General features: G+C 35.0%; 1 pseudogene; it reads right to left on the bottom strand.

Moving 5' to 3' along the window:
* Window positions 1–948: 948 nt before the first annotated feature.
* Window positions 949–14,178, bottom strand: LOC107861061 (annotated as a pseudogene).
* Between the last annotated feature and the right edge of the window lie 2,458 nt (window positions 14,179–16,636).

Genomic DNA, 16,636 nt, shown 5'->3' with positions numbered 1-16,636 from the left:
ATATTATTATTAATTAACAGTTTCGTTTATTTTTTAACATCTCTATTTGATTTGAACTTGGTATCAAAAGTTATTTAATTTCACAGATTATTAGAATTTTTTTATAAATTTGAGACTTGATTAACAAGTAGTAACTTCATGTAATATTATGTTGTAAATATTTATGTAATTAATAATTGAAAATTTAAACTAAGATTATAAAAATAATATATTTTAAAAAGTGGGTTGGCCTATGGAGGTTCGCAGCCCACAATGTAATGGGTTGGGATTGCTATTTTCTGACCCATCATGTTGATGGTCCAGCCCGACCTGACCCATCAAACTCTAAAGCCCGTGTGGGCTTGCCAGGATGGGCTGAGCCAGCCCGTATTGACAACTTTAATGATGTATGAATGATGAAAGCAATTGTTGCCCCTTATCTTTTCCTTCTCCTTAGTTCCAAATTCTAACATCAAGATTTCTTATTATGAAAAATCGAAGAGGTCGGGCCAACTTTCCGAGCACTTTCTTTACATTTATGTTGCAACTCAGAATCTATGCGACTGTCCCTAAGGAACTCTTTGTTACTATTTATCTTCGTCAGAAGCAAAGGGAAAAAACTCCTAAACTAGTAAACAAAGGGTACTTGTGTTTTGGTTGATTTTTTTCATTTGATCTATCCTTTATATACAATTTCTCACACAACTTGAGAGCCAAGAAAAACACTGAAAATGACTATAATACCACGTAGTTGAAAATAACATTGAATAAGAAAATATCCATGACAAATAAAAAAACAAAAGAGTATTATCACATCCAGATTTTTAATTGTGAAAATATAATACTCGAACTATATCATATAATATCACTATACTGAGAAATTTAACATTGGGAGATATAAGAATACTATAAGCTTAAAAGAGATAACAATTTTTTATTTCAGACACCCCACTATAATAACAGGAACTTTATAAAGTTGATGTAATTAAGGTTGATAAGGAGTGGCAATCAAATAAAGGTCAGTTTTTTTAGTGGCAGTGCCTCCAGCAGCTTCAGTCAAGTTCAAGTCTCTTGGCTCCATTCCAGTAGGGAGTTTCCAATCGAAGTGATAAAGTAATTGAGCCAATGGCAGATAAACATTAGTTAACCCAAATGACATCCCGGTACACATCCTCTTCCCACTACCAAAGGGAAGATATTCAAAATTCTTACCAACAAAGTCCACAAAGCATTGTTCAAATCTCTCTAGCTTAAAGTTTTTTGTTTCATCCCAATATTTTGGATCTCTGCCCAGTGCCCAAACATTAACCATGACATTGGTCTTTACACGAATAGTGTAGATGTTTATTTCTGTCTTCTCCCTACACTCTCTTCTTAGCAAAAGTGGAATTGGTAGATGAAGTCGTTGTTAGGTTCAATTGGTGTGAATGGAAAATGGAGGGAAACAACCCTTTGAGGAAAAGACACACTGTTTTGGAAAAGGGGTGACTATTCGGTCAGTTGTCACTATTCAGAAAAGACATGTTGTTTCGGAATGGACAGACGTGACTATTCCGAAATGACACACCTTTCCGATAAACCATTCCCTCCTTTTCGAAGAGACACTTCATGGCTATATAAACCTGCATTTTTTCCATAGGTTAAGCATGAAAAATTTCTGCATTGAAAATCAATTTTCTACTTCTAAAAACTCTTTGTGATTATCTCCCATTGAGTAAGTTCGAAGAACATCAAAAGGTTATTAGAGACATATCTTAAGAGGGATTGTGAAGATTTTCATCTTTATTTACAGAGTTAGTTTTTCGTTTTTAGCATATTCATAGTTGTAAAGATTTTCATTTATGTTGATTGATAGTACAGATATCTTTCATGATCCTCCTTATGTATCCATTCTCTTGTATAAATTCCTTACATATTATTTTAAAAAAAACAACAATCTCTTCCGTAAATTGCTTTATGGTATCAAAGCTATTGTACTTCACAGCCAATAAATTTTTTGGGAAGTTTTTTTTTTCAAGCAGCCATGGCTCTCTTAAACAGCACCTAGGATTCTCACACAACCCCAACAAACCAAACGTCAACACCTGAAAATCAAACTACTCCATCGACTAAACATCAAACCATTCCTTCTCCGCAAAATATTGTGGGATCCTCTAACATCATCTCTTTGAACAACAACGACCAACTCATTCAATAAATGTTGTTGCCCAAGCCCCATTGAAACTCACCACCACTAATTACTTATCTTGGCAATATCAGTGGGAAACACTGCTCACTGCCTATGATTTTCTTTCGTTAATAAATGAACCACCATCCACCACTGCTACCTCTACTTATAAACGACAAGATCATCTAATTAGAAGTGCCATGGTTATATCCCTTTCACCAAAAATTATACCCTTTGTTATAGAAGATAAAACTTCTTATGCATTTTGGCAAAATCTTGCCACGACTTATTCCAAACCGTCACATGCTCGTATAATGAGCCTGAGAGAAGACTTGAATATTATTCAGAAGGTAAATCTCTCCATCACTGTATATTTGTAGAAAATTAAAGAGATTTGTGCCAAGCTTGCTTCCGTTGGTGTTCATATATCCGCTGATGAAGTTTTTCTTCATGTCGTACACGGCCTTCCTTCCAAGTATGTTAGAATTACCTCTGCACTTCGTGTTTGTGAAACAACCACAACCTTTCAAGAGCTTCATGAAAAATTCACTGACTTTGAAGCTTATTTGACTCGTCGTTCGTCACAAACTGTGGCGCCAATCATGGCAAACTTTGCTGCTAAACCTCCTGCATCCACTAACCAAAATTACAATCGAAATACCAATAACTCATGTTCTAATCAAAGGAATTTCCCTCCTTCCAATAGGAATGGAAATGGCAGCCATCAAGGAGACTATTCTGGTTGCCAAAATAATCGACCCAGGGTCACTTGTCAATTATGCGACAAACCTGGACACCATGTCAAGCAATGCAGGAAATTACTTTCCATTTTCTCTGTTTTTTCAGGTGCCAAATATTGTGGTTCTTCCAGCAACTTCAACCGATCCAGCGATAAGCAACCCAAAGCAAACTTTGCTGCACAGTCCACCAACGCGGATCCAAATTGGCTTGTCGATTCTAGTACCTCGTATCATGTTACACAAGACTTAAAAAACCTTTCTGTTCACTCTAAATATGATGGTACTGAGGATGTCATGCTTGGTGATGGTAAATCTCATAAGATCACCCATACAGGATCTACTATTCTACCCTTCTCATCTACCCCTCTCAATTTAACTAATGTTTTATGTGTGACTCATATGAAAAAGAATCTCATCTATGTTTATAAATTATGTAGTGATAATCATGTCTCTGCTAACTTCTCACCTTACTTATTTGTTGTGAAGGATTATTGTACGGGGACACCACTGGTAGCAGGGAAGCCTAAGGGAGGTGTATACCCATTGCCCTCCAAGTCTTCCCTCCAAGCTATATCTAATGCTCAAGCCAACACCACTTCCATCACCACCACTCCCAACTGGCATCGACGTCTCGGCCATCCCTCTACTCCTACTCTTCATCATATTTTGAAGCTTTTGAATATTTCTTCATCTTTAGAGAAGAATTTTTTTTGCAATTCCTATAAATGCAATAAAATGCATAAGACTCCCTTTTATAAATCCTCGATACAAAGTTCTTCTCCTTTGGAGTATATTTATTCGGATGTTTGGGGTGCTGCACCAGAAGTTTCTATTGATGGTTTTCAATATTATTTAATATTTGTGGATTATTATACGAAATATATCTGGTTGTTTCCTCTGAAGAGAAAATCTGATGTTTCGATTGTGTTTCCAAAATTCAAACGAATTGTTGAGAAATTGTTTCAACAGTCCATAATATGTTTTTACTCTGACAATGGCGGAGAATTTCTTCATCTCTGTTCATTCTTTGAAGAGAACAGGATATCTCATTTTCTTACTCCTCCCTACACACCTGAACACAATGCCACTGCCGAGTGTCGTCATCGCTATGTTGTGGAGACAAGTATCACATTATTACACAATGCCAATCTTCCTCTAAAGTTTTGGTCTTATGCTTTCACTACTGCTGCCTACTTAATTAACAGGTTGCCCACCCAAACTTTAAATGGTGATTCACCTTATTTCAGATTATATGGTACTCCAGCAAACTATAACAAACTTTGGGTCTTTGGTTGTTTATGTTATCCATGGATGCGTCCTTATAATCAGAATAAATTACAGCCTCGCTCTACCCCTTGTCTTTTCTTAGGCTATTCACAAAATCAGAGTGCTTATAAGTGTTATGATCCTGTAAAGTCTCCTCTTTATTTATCTAGTCATGTTGATTTTATGGAATACTCTTTTCCTTACATGACTCTTGAACTAATAGAAAGTAGGCCACAAAATGACAATATTGACTCTTGGGTTCCCAACCACTTTGTAATTCCTATTGCACGTGACCAACGAACTATCACCTCTACTATACTGACCCTTGGTTCCACATCTTCCAGTGGTGCGCCTGGCAATGCTTCTTCATCAAATGAGACTGCAAATTCATCCAATATTCACCAATCAGGTATGTCTCTTTCTACTTTATCATCCTCTGTTAGTTCTACCTCTTTACCTTCTTTGGACCCTTCTTTACCTAATAACACCAATGTGTCAGATCAAAATTTGATCATTCAACCCTCTCATCCCATGACTACTCGGTCAAAGAATAACATCCATAAACCCATTCAAAAATTGTGCCTAAGTGTTACTGCTCATGATGCTGCTAATGTTAATATATCCCCGGACACACCATTAACCAAACCATCTCCAGCAACTAAAACCTCTACCAAGATAATGCAACCTTCTTCTTTACCTAGGCTAATAGAACCTCATACTGTTCATCAAGCCTTAAAAGATCTAAATTGGTGTGCTGCTATGAACGCAGAGGTTTCAGCATTACAAAGTCAAGGCACTTGGTCTCTTATTCCATCTGTTCGTCATGCTGAACCAGTGGGTTGCAAATGGGTATTTCGTGTTAAGTATAATTTGGATGGCAACATTGGACGTTATAAAGCTCGGTTGGTTGCTAAAGGTTATCTTCAACGACCTGGTGTGGATTATTTTGAGACATACTCTCTTGTTGCTAAACATACTACAGTGAGGGTTGTTCTTTCGCTGGAAGTTTCTAAAGATTGGCCACTTAGGTAATTAGATATAAATAATGCATTTCTACATAGGTATCTATCTGAGGAAGTTTACATGTCTCAACCACCTGGATCTTTCAACGAGAAGTTTCCTAATCATATTTTTCTATTACACAAGGCTATCTATGGATTGAAGCAGGTTCCACGTGCCTAGTATGATGAACTAAAAGCTTATCTTATGTCTCTTGTCTTTCATCACTCTCAGTGTGATCATTGTCTCTTCATCTATGCAAAACATGGAGTTACTATCTATCTTGTTGTTTATGTTAACCATCTCATAAACTGGTAATCAGTCACACCATATTGAAGAATTTATCAAACAACTTGGTGTTCGTTCTCCATAAAAGATCTTGGTGATCTAAATTTTTTCTTGGGTGTTGAAGTCATTCGATCACTTGTTGGTCTATCTCTTAACCAATAGAAATATGTATGTGAACTACTCAAAAGGAACAACATGGCATATGCAAAACCAGTGAGAACACCTATGGCTTGTGGTTCATGTCCAGGTTCTAAAGATGGTTCTCCTCTTGAAGATCCCACACAATACAGGAATATAGTTGGAAGCTTACAGTACTTGTAATTTACTCGCCCAGATGTTGCTTTTATAGTCAACAAGTTGTCTCAGTTTACAAACTGTCCACAACAACTCATTGGACCATGGTAAAATGTGTCTTGCGTTATCTAGCTGGGACTTCAGACCGTGGTATATTTCCTCGAAAAGACTCTCCTTTCTTGCTTCATGTATTTTCTGACTCTAATTGGGCTGATGATCACGATGATCACTCGTCTACTATAGGATATATTGTGTTTCTTGGCAATCACCCAGTCTCATGGAGTTCTAAGAAACAACGAGTTGTAACTCGCTCTTCAACAGAGGCAGAATATAGGGTCATTGCCTCTACCAGTGCTGAACTTTGTTGGGTGCGTAACCTTCTCAAGAAGTTATCGATTACTCCAGCTCAATCACCGGTCATCTACTATGACAATCTTGGTGTTATATATGTTTGTGCTAACCCTGTGTTCCACTCTCGCATGAAGCACATTGAACTTGATTATCATTTTATCCGAAAATTAGACCAGCAAGGTCTCCTTCGGGTTTCACATGTCTCATCGAAGGACCAACTAGCTGATCCGCTTACCAAATCTCTTCCCAGCAGTTCTTTTGAGTTTTTACGTTCCAAGATTGGTATCTCTAATCGACCTACCATCTTGCGGGGGTATATTAGAGACATATCTTAAGAGGGATTGTGAAGATTTCCATCTTTATTTAGAGATTTAGTTTTCCATTTTTAGTATATTCATAATTGTAAAGATTTTCATTTATGTTGATTGATTGTACAGATATCTTTCATGATCCTCCTTATGGATCCATTCTCGTGTATAAATTCCTTACATATTATTAATAAAACAACAATAATCTCTTCCATAAATTGCTTTAAAGGTTTGAGGTACCACTACATTCTGATTGTGAAGCCATTTTATCCTGAGAGGAAAATTTTGTTCGGTTCGAAATCGAGAGGGAGTCATGTGAAAAACGACAAATAAAACTAAACAAAAACATAATAGTATTAATATGTTTTGGTCAAGAGACCTACATATTGAAAATCTAATATCAAAAAATATTAAACCTATTGGGAGAAATCTCTCCTAAATAAAGATTCTTTAAAGACTACATTGTGAATAGTATTGTGTTATGATATGAGAAGAGGGTCTTCTATTTATAGAGTTTAAAAATCTTTCCTCCAAGAAAGAGGTTTGCCAAATATGGAAAAAATTTATATTCTCCTTTCAGTAAAAGTAAAAGTAATTATGGTATTACTTTTATTTTCCATCTAAGAAAATTAAAACTTAAATTTGGTAAGAAAATCAGGGCAAGAACCCTAACAAATTCCGCAACCTCGCGTACTTGAGGGGAATTATTTTCTCAAGGACACTCGTGAATTCGGAGGACTTGGCTTATTCTACTTCATCTTTTTTCTTTAAAATAAAACAACACACTTATCAAAGAAGTGTTCTTGATTTAATCTTGAACTTGTGTTGAAGTTATTTTGACATAATACAGATTGTGTACCCGAAACAACAATCTTAAGGAAATAATTTGAAAAAATAAAATTTTTTGCTTGTTTGGTGAAATTTTCTTTTCACTAAATTTTTTTTTCATAATCTGTATTGTTTGGTTTTTGAAAATTAAAACTCTAAGATTTCTACTCCATTTGAACTTAACAAGTGATTTGAAGAAATAAAATCTTCATCACAAGTTAAAGGTCATTGTTAATGATTGAAAGACATAAAAACTTCATCGTTAAAATAGAAACAAGTAGTATTTATAAGTTGCTACGAACTTGTAATACGTATAATTTTATACTAAAGTTAAATGTTGTTTTATGATAGGAAAATTGACTACAGAAGACCATGTTGATGGTGTGACAAATGTGGCAGTAACTAATGTTGCCAAAATCAGTCTCACAAATGCACCACCCCTTATGGCACTAGCAGAAAAGCCCAAAAAAAATTCTGGAGTTGATTTCAAGAGGTGGCAACAAAAGATATTTTTCTATTTAACAACCTTATATCTTCAAAGGTTTATTTCAGAAGATGCTTCAGAATTACTAGAAGGAACTTCGGACCAGGAGCGATTCATTATAACAGAGGTGTGGAAACATTCTGATTTTCTATGTAGGAATTACATCCTAAGCGGCCTCCAAGATGACTTGTACAACGTCTACAACGTAATGAAGACATCTAAAGAATTGTACAATGCGCTGGAAAAGAAATACAAGACTGAGAATGCAGGAACCAAGAAGTTATATGTTGCGTAATTCCTAAAGTACAAAATGATCGACAGCAAGACTGTCATTTCTCAAGTACAGGAGTTGCAAGTCATCATCCACGATCTTCTTGCAGAAGGTATAAATTTAATGAATGCCTTAGTTGAACATGTTAAAAATGTTCTTAATGTTCACATAAACTTTGTTATAGGTTTGGTTGTTAACGAGGCATTTCAAGTAGCTATGATAATTGAGAAGTTTTCACCTTTGTGAAAGGACTTCAAGAATTATTTGAAACACAAACAAAATGAGATGACAGTGGAAGACCTCATTGTGAGGCCTAAAAGAAATTCTGGAATGAATAGAACTAACATTGTAGAAGACAACCCCAATAACTCAAAGAAGCAAAAGAAAACTGGAAAACAAAGCAATCAGCCTAAGAATAAATTCAAAGGGAACTGTTTTAATTGTGGCAAGATTTGCCACAAGTCTACAATTGTCGTGCCCCAAAGAAAGGCAAACAGAAGGATCAATCAAATATGGCTGAATCCAAAAATAAAATGGACAATCTATGTACCATGCTTTCAGAATGTAACTTGGTGGGAAATCCTCGAGAATGGTGGATGGATTCTGGTGCCACCCACCACATTTATACAAATAAAGAGTTGTTTGTTGCATTTTTCCCGGCTCAAGGACAAGAGAAGATCAATATAGCAAACTCCACAACTGTAAAAGTTGAAGGAATAGGAAAAATCTGCCTGAAAATGACATCAGATAAAGTGTTGACTCTTAACAATGTCCTGTAAGTACCGGAGTTAAGGAAGAACTTGATTTTTATATCACTTTTTGATAAAAATGGATTCAAATATGTATTTGTTTTCGAAAAAATTGTACTTAGTAAAGGAGAAGTGTATGTAGGAAAAGGCTACATCACTAAGGGCCTATTTAAGATGAATGTAATAAATATTGAAATTAATAAAGGTTCTGTTTCTTCTTACTTGCTTGAGTCTAATGATTTGTGGCATGATGATTAGGATATGTCAATTACAAAACATTACTAAAACTGATTAACTTAGAAGTTTTGCCAAACTTTGGGTGCAATAAATCAAAATGTCAAACATGTGTGGAATCAAAGTATGTTGTGCATCCGTATAAGTCCATTAAAAGGAATTTCAATCCATTAGACTTAATTAACACTGGCATTTATGTTATGAAGTCAACACCATCTCGTGGTGGGAAAAAGTATTTTATAACTTTTATTGACGTTTGCACTAGGTATTGTTATGTCTATTTGCTAAACAGTAAGGATGAAGCAATAAATATGTTTAGACAATATAAAACAGAAGTTGAAAATTAGTTAAAGAAAAAGATCAAAATGATAGGAAGTGATTGGGGTGGAGAATATGAATCTCCTTTTGCGGAAATATATGTAGAGAATGGAATTATCCATCAAACTATGGCCCCGTATTTACCTCAATCTAATAGAATTACGGAAAAGAAAAAATGAATCTTAAAGGAAATGATGAATGTCTTACTTATAAGATTAGATTTATCGCAAAACTTGTGGGGAAAAGGCTATCCTTACAGCCAACCGAATACTCAATAGAGTTTCCCATAGTAAGACACAATCAATTTCATATGAAAAATGGAAAGGAAGGAAATTCAACTTGAAATATTTCAAAGTGTAGGGGTGTCTAGCAAAAGTTCAAGTTCCTATACCTGAAAAGGTAAATATAGGATCTACGATTGTGGACTGTGTATTCATAGGATATGCTAAAAGTAGTAAAGCATGCCATTTTTTGGTTCATAAATCCGAACATTCGGATATCAATGAAAATATGGTAATTGAGTCAGATAATGTTGAATTCTTTGAACACATTTATCCGTATAAAACTAGATATGAACAGTCTAGTGGGGGGTCTAAACGACCTCGAGATGAACCAAGTGAGGATGTACATAATAATTAGAATCCAAGATGTAGTACACTTCAAAGGAAGTCAAGTTAGTTTGGATTGAATTTTGTAACATTTCTTTTAGAAAATGAGCCTCAAACATTTAAAGAAGTGATGTCATCTTCAGACTCATCCTTTTGAAAAAAGGCAGTCAATAGTGAGATTGATTCAATCTTAAGCAACCATACGTGGGAGTTCGTTGATCTTCCTCCAGGAAATAAACCTTTAGGTTCTAAATAGATCTTCTAAAAAAAAATAAAAGCAAATGGTACTATTGACAAATACAAGGCAAGACTTGTAGTAAAAGGCTTCAAACAGAAGAAAGGTCTTGATTACTTTGATACGTACTCTCCAGTAATAAGGATAACATCAATTTGGATGTTAATTTCCTTGGAGGCGCTATATAGTCTTGAAATCCATCAAATGGATGTGAAAACAGCATTCCTAAATGGAAAATTAGAGGAAGAAATTTACATGGAACAATCCAAGGGTTTTGTGGTTCCTGGTAAAGAAAAAAAGGTGTCCAAACTGGTTAAGTCACTCTATGAACTAAAACAAGAACATAAATAGTGGCATGCAAAGTTAGACCAAATTATTTTGGCAAACGGGTTCAAGATAAATGAATGTGATAAATGTGTTTATATCAAAGACACTCCAAATCATAAGGTCATTATTTTTTTGTATGTGGATGATATGTTGATCATCAGTAGAGATATTTCTGACATAAATGCTACGAAACGGATGCTTGAGAGCAAATTTGATATAAAAGACCTTGGAGTTGTGGATGTGATCTTAGGAATAAGAATCTTTAGAGCTTCACAAGGGTTGTCATTGCCACAGTCTCATTACATCAAAAAGATACTTAATAAATTTAAGTATTTGGAATTTGGTATTGCCAAGACTCTATTGGACGTGATCTTTGCACTTCAAAATAATAAAGGTGAAAGTGACTCACAGTTGGAGGAGTACGCAAGAGTATTAAGATGTTTAATATATATCATGAATTGTGCATGACCAGACATAGCATGTGCTATTAGTAAGTTGAGTCGGTACGCGAGTAATTCCAATAAAACTCATTGAATAACAATGAAAAGAGTTTTGGGGTATCTTAAATACACTCAGGGCTATGCTTTGCATTATAACAAATACCCCGCAGTACTTGATGGATATAGTGATGCAAATTGGATCACCGGGATGAATGAAGTAAAATCCATGAGTGAATATGTATTTACTATAGGTGGAGGAGCAGTCTCTTCGAAATCATCCAAACAGATATGTATTGCTCGCTCTACAATAGAATCAAAATTTATCGCATTAGATAAAGTTGGCGAAGAAGCAGAATGGATCCAAAATTTCTTGAAAGATATTTCTTATTAGCCCAGACCATTGGCACCAGTAAGTATACACTGTGATAGTCAAGCAGTGATAGGTAGGGCAGAGAGCAAATGTACAATGATAAATCTCATCACATAAAATAGAGACATAATACCATTAGAGAACTTCTCTCTAGTGGAATTATCACTGTTGACTATGTGAAGTCAAAGGATAATGTGTCGGATCTACTTACAAAAGGCCTATCTAGAGAGGGAGTTGAGAGAACATCCAAGGGAATGGGCTTACGGCCTAGGACAAGTCAGGTTCAACATTGTCAATATACCCAAGATCTAGGTTCAAGGAGATCAAACAAAGTTGTGTCTGATAGGTTCAACATTGTCAATATACCCAACACATTCTCATAATGTAGACAATGTTTAGTAAACAAGGATAAGACTTATGGTGTGAAGTCTTTTAATGATTATCTAAATTTGGCAGATTTAACCAACCAGTTTAATATAGGATTAAACGTTTAGAAATCACCTATGGGAGGGAGAAGTGGAAGCCGCTTCAGGGAGAATGTTAGTAAAGTCCTATTCTCAAAACTCTCATGAAATCAGGACGTGTTCATGGCTAAAATGAACAAAATCATGAGAACTATAAACGATAAAAGGTTGGCTGTATGACATATATTTTCTAGGTTTACATTAAATCTCGACGGTTCAAATATATCAAATCTACCGATTGACCGAGTGCATCCAATGCATGTTCACTACGAAAAGTTCAAAGAGAAACCCATTTATCCAGATGCAATCATTCTTTTCTTGATGATCACATACTTGTCCGTACAGATTTACAAAGAATATTCATTTCACATTCATGTGTTGGGTTCAATTGGTGTAAATGAAAAATGGAGGGATACAACCATTCGAGGAAAAGACACACTGTTTCAGAAAAGGGGTGACTGTTCGGTCAGTTCTGACTATTCGAAAAGACATGTTGTTTCGGAATGGACAGACATGACTATTCCAAAATGATACACCTTTCGATTAACCATTGCCTCCTTTTTGAAGAGGCACTTCATGGCTATATAAACCTGCTTTTTTCAAAAGGTTAAGCATGAAAAATTTCTGCATTGAAAATCACTTTTCTACTTCTAAAAACTCTTTGTGATCATCTCCCGTTGAATGAGTTCGAAGAAAATCAGAAGGTTTTAGGTACCGCTACATTCTGATTGTGAAGCCATTTTATCCTAGGAGGAAAATTCCACAACCTCGGGTACTTGAGGGAAATAATTTCCTTAAGGACACTACATGAATTAGGAGTACTTGGCTTATTCTGCTTCATCTTTTTTCTTTAAAATAAAATAACACACTTCTTTGATAGTTTATATTGAACTTGTGTTGAAGGTATTGGAAAACTTCATAAGTGTTCTTGATTTAATCTTGAACTTGTGTTGAAGTTGTTTTGACATAATACAAATTGTGTACTCGATAAAGTTATTTTAGCTCCTCCACATCAATTTTATCGAATGTTACATTGTCTCCAAAGGCTTCTCGCACTTCTGCTTGTGCTTTGGCTAGTATACTTGGATTTTTCATCATTTCAGCCATAGCCAATGTAATTGTTATTGATGTAGTATCTGTTACAGCACCAAACATGTCCTTCAATTTATGGAAAAGCTATTAAATTAAACACCACACATGTTATTTCCTCATCTTAATTTTTTGACTAACTGACTTTTTGCAAAGTTCTCTATTAACAATAAAAATTAAAAGTAGTATTCCTGACAAGAAATTGTTTGTAATTAATTTTTTCAGCTATATATGGAAATGAATATGAAAAACTTATATGGTTAATAAGTAAGAACAAGCGTAATATTCAATACTTACAACAATAACATCTTTGATATTATCGTTGGTGATGGGAAATTGAAGATTTCTGTCCTTCATAAGTCTTAGTAATAATGCATCGTCACTGTTGTTAGTTGCAAGATTCTTCGTATGCTCGTTAATAACATCCTCAACAACTGCATCTACCTTATGGTGCATATCTAGAATTTTTTGCTTCGCTCCACTAAGAGAATGAAGAAATTTGAATGAAGGGAAGATGTTCTCCACATCAAAGCCTTGTGCTAATCTTATCACCTCTCAAATTATTTTTATAAATTTGGCTTGCTCCTTTAGTACGTTCCCAAACGCGGATCTACATGTCATGGTGCTTGCGAACCAAATGATCTTTTCTGAAAAGTTAATTAGCTCACCAGAAGATGAAGAATATCGGATAGAGTCAATGAGACAAACAACTTCATCATGTCTGATCGAGCTGAATGGCCGGACATTCTTTGCACTCAACAATTCCATGAGACAAATTTTGCACATTTGTCTCCAATATTCACCTGTTAAGCTAGAAATTATTAGGTGTCATGCAAAACCTAACAAAACAAAAAACTTGGATAACAATAAATATGACAATGAAAAAATATATATCATCTTTTAGGAAAGTAAAACCAAATTATGGAGAATGATGTCATTCAAGAAAAAGTAAATCCATGAAAAAATTTGGCCAATTGCTCAGCACACACCATAGGGGATATAGGCAATGTCTCGACTGCCATAACAAATAATATCAATGCCCATGAATTTAGGTCTGCACGCAAACGCGAGGTTATGAGTCTTCGGTACTTGGTTAGCCACCTCAGCGGAAGTAGCAATAATTGCAGAAACTTCACCAACCTCAAAGTGCATGAGCAGTCCATATTTTTTGGCTAACTCTCTGAAGACGCGGTGTGGAATTCCACCAACCATGAGATGCATGCTTCCAATAAAAGGAAATTTCCATGGACCTAGAGGCAATTTTTTGGTTTGGCTATTGTTCTTCCATTTCCTTAGCAAAAAGAGGAAAGATAGAAAAAGGAAGATGGAAACCAAGCTGAAGAATTGCATTTTGGGAGAGTTAGTAATGTGTTTGGTGACTTGAAAGTTTTGTTGCATTGCTCTTAATATATAGAAATAAATATGATATTTTTCAGATAACTTGGAATATAATGGGTCAAAATATGAAGACTAATGAGGCGGTGCAACTTGACAATTGAATCTTCGAATCTTGTAATCTTAAATATGTCAGGTGAAAAGTTGAAATTAAAGAGTTGCTAAAAAAGAAATGGATTATTTCATCTAAAAGAGACTATAAAAGGAAAGTAAACCAAACACATTAAAACAGATCGAGTGTGATATTTTTCAGCTAAATTGGAATTTGATGGGTCAAAATATGAAAACTAATTAATTAGGCAGCTTGGCTTGACAATTGTTTGTTTTCTTCCTATGAGACTATCATCATCTTAGTTTGTTCATCATAGACTTGACTTTGTACAATGTTGATTGATATGGAGTAATATGGAGTGTTGTGAAGCTTAGTCACATCCCCTAAATTTTTTAGTCATTTTCTATTTTTCATCACTTAAGTAATAAATAAGTGGACGAAAATACATTTGACATCAAAACAAACGGCAAGAAAACAAGAAATTAGATATGAACAAAAATTTCTGGATAAAGTAAAAATCCAATGCTAATCTCATTTTGATACTATTCAAACATCAACATTTTGAACATATAATTCAAGACCAACACATGGAGTTCCAAGCTATGATCGATTTAAGGACACAAGAACATGTTTGGAGGACCCATTTTTAGCATAAGCTAGAGCAATTTTATGTGTGATTGATAGCATGAAGCTTGGATATACACTTGGTGGATTGTCTCCCAAAACAGTCCACTAAATGTGGTTATTTGTGTCATTTGATTCACGGGCTACTTTTGAGCCCATTGTAATAAGTTAACCGTGAGACTATAAATAGATTAGGATAGGTCTTTATTTGATTAGTTTTGTTTTTTTTAATGATAAATGTATGAAAACTCTCGAGAGAGTGATTGAGAGTTTGGAAAAGTTTTTGTTGAACATTGTTTAGAAACAGTGGATGTAAGGGCGTTTTGATTCTCTTGCGGTCAACATAAGAGACTGGGGCTAGTTGATAGATGAATTAGGGGTTTTAGAGTTTAATATACTCTTTAGTTCTTAATTCTCTTTTATTCCTTTAGTTTTCGTATTTTCAATTTCGTCGTTTCTTTTAATTTTCGTGGTTCTTTTCGTCTTTTGTATTTTGATCTTTATCACATTTACCGACGGATTATTAAAAAACTAATTAGCTATGGGTTATATTTATCAACGAAATTAGCTAGAGTTCTGGGCTAAGGTCTCATTTGCTTAAGAGTAAGTTGTTTTTATCTGAATGATTAAAAAGGTCTGTGGATCTGAACATTGATTGCGTAAGATAGTTAGTTTTTCAACATCTAATTTATTTATAAACATAATAAATACACAATTTACAAACTCCACTTTGTGGAAATACACTCTAACGAGGGATGTTGGTCGACACCCCTATTTCTGTAAGACAACCTGGTTAGTGTGGACATATGATCTCCTTGTTGAATGCCTCTTGGATGATTCAAATGATGATGACCACCTTTGGTTAAGATGAAATCTATTCGCATCAACCTCAAAAGTTAGCTCTCGAGGGGAGGATTTCTCAAGACCATATAAGGAGACCAAGGATTCTTTAACCCACCGATGTGGGACTCCAACAACCCCCGCACGCCCAGGGCTGGACATCTGGAGCGTGGACAATATAAGACGAAGGGCCCAACACCGGAAACAATGAGCTGGGTGAGACTGGCTCTGATACCATGATAAAGAAATGAACCTTGGGCCTAACTCAACCTCAAAAGCTAGCTCATGAGGGGAGGATTGCCCAAGACCATATAAAGAGACCAAGGATCCTTTAACCCACCGATGTGGGACTCCAACAGAGGGACCTAACTATTAGTGCATTTTTAATTTATTTGTTTCGGTGATGATGGATGAGTTGATACGACATTTTAAATTTAGTAGACAGTATTGATCAATTAAATCTTGATGTTGCTAGTTATACTGTTGGGGAAATAGTAATGAGTCATCAGAGATTATTAAATGCAAAACGAAAGGGGTTCATTTTGTCAAATGATAGTTCGATCATGAAAATATTCGAGGTGGTGTAGTATTTTTGCATCACTAAGTTTGTGATGTTAAATTTTTGTACGTGGACACTTTAAGTAACATAAAATTGATTAAACGTATAGGTGACATCAAAGAAATAAAAAATAAATAAATAATTGCAAGGCATAAGTTTATATTTTCGTATTATAATATAACACAAGTTATGTCATACAAGGCATAAACAAGTTATATTTGTTAATCCCTACGAAAGTTATGTTGAATAAGGAAAAAGGTTCTTCAAACTTATGTCGAGAGATTAGATAATACACAACTTATTTTGGATAACTTAATGCCTCTTGGGCATAACTTTATTGACATAGGAATATGGCTA

This window comes from Capsicum annuum, chromosome 2, assembly GCF_002878395.1.
Source record: "Capsicum annuum cultivar UCD-10X-F1 chromosome 2, UCD10Xv1.1, whole genome shotgun sequence".
Taxonomy (NCBI): domain Eukaryota; kingdom Viridiplantae; phylum Streptophyta; class Magnoliopsida; order Solanales; family Solanaceae; genus Capsicum; species Capsicum annuum.
This window is presented reverse-complemented; position numbering and strand designations above follow the sequence as displayed.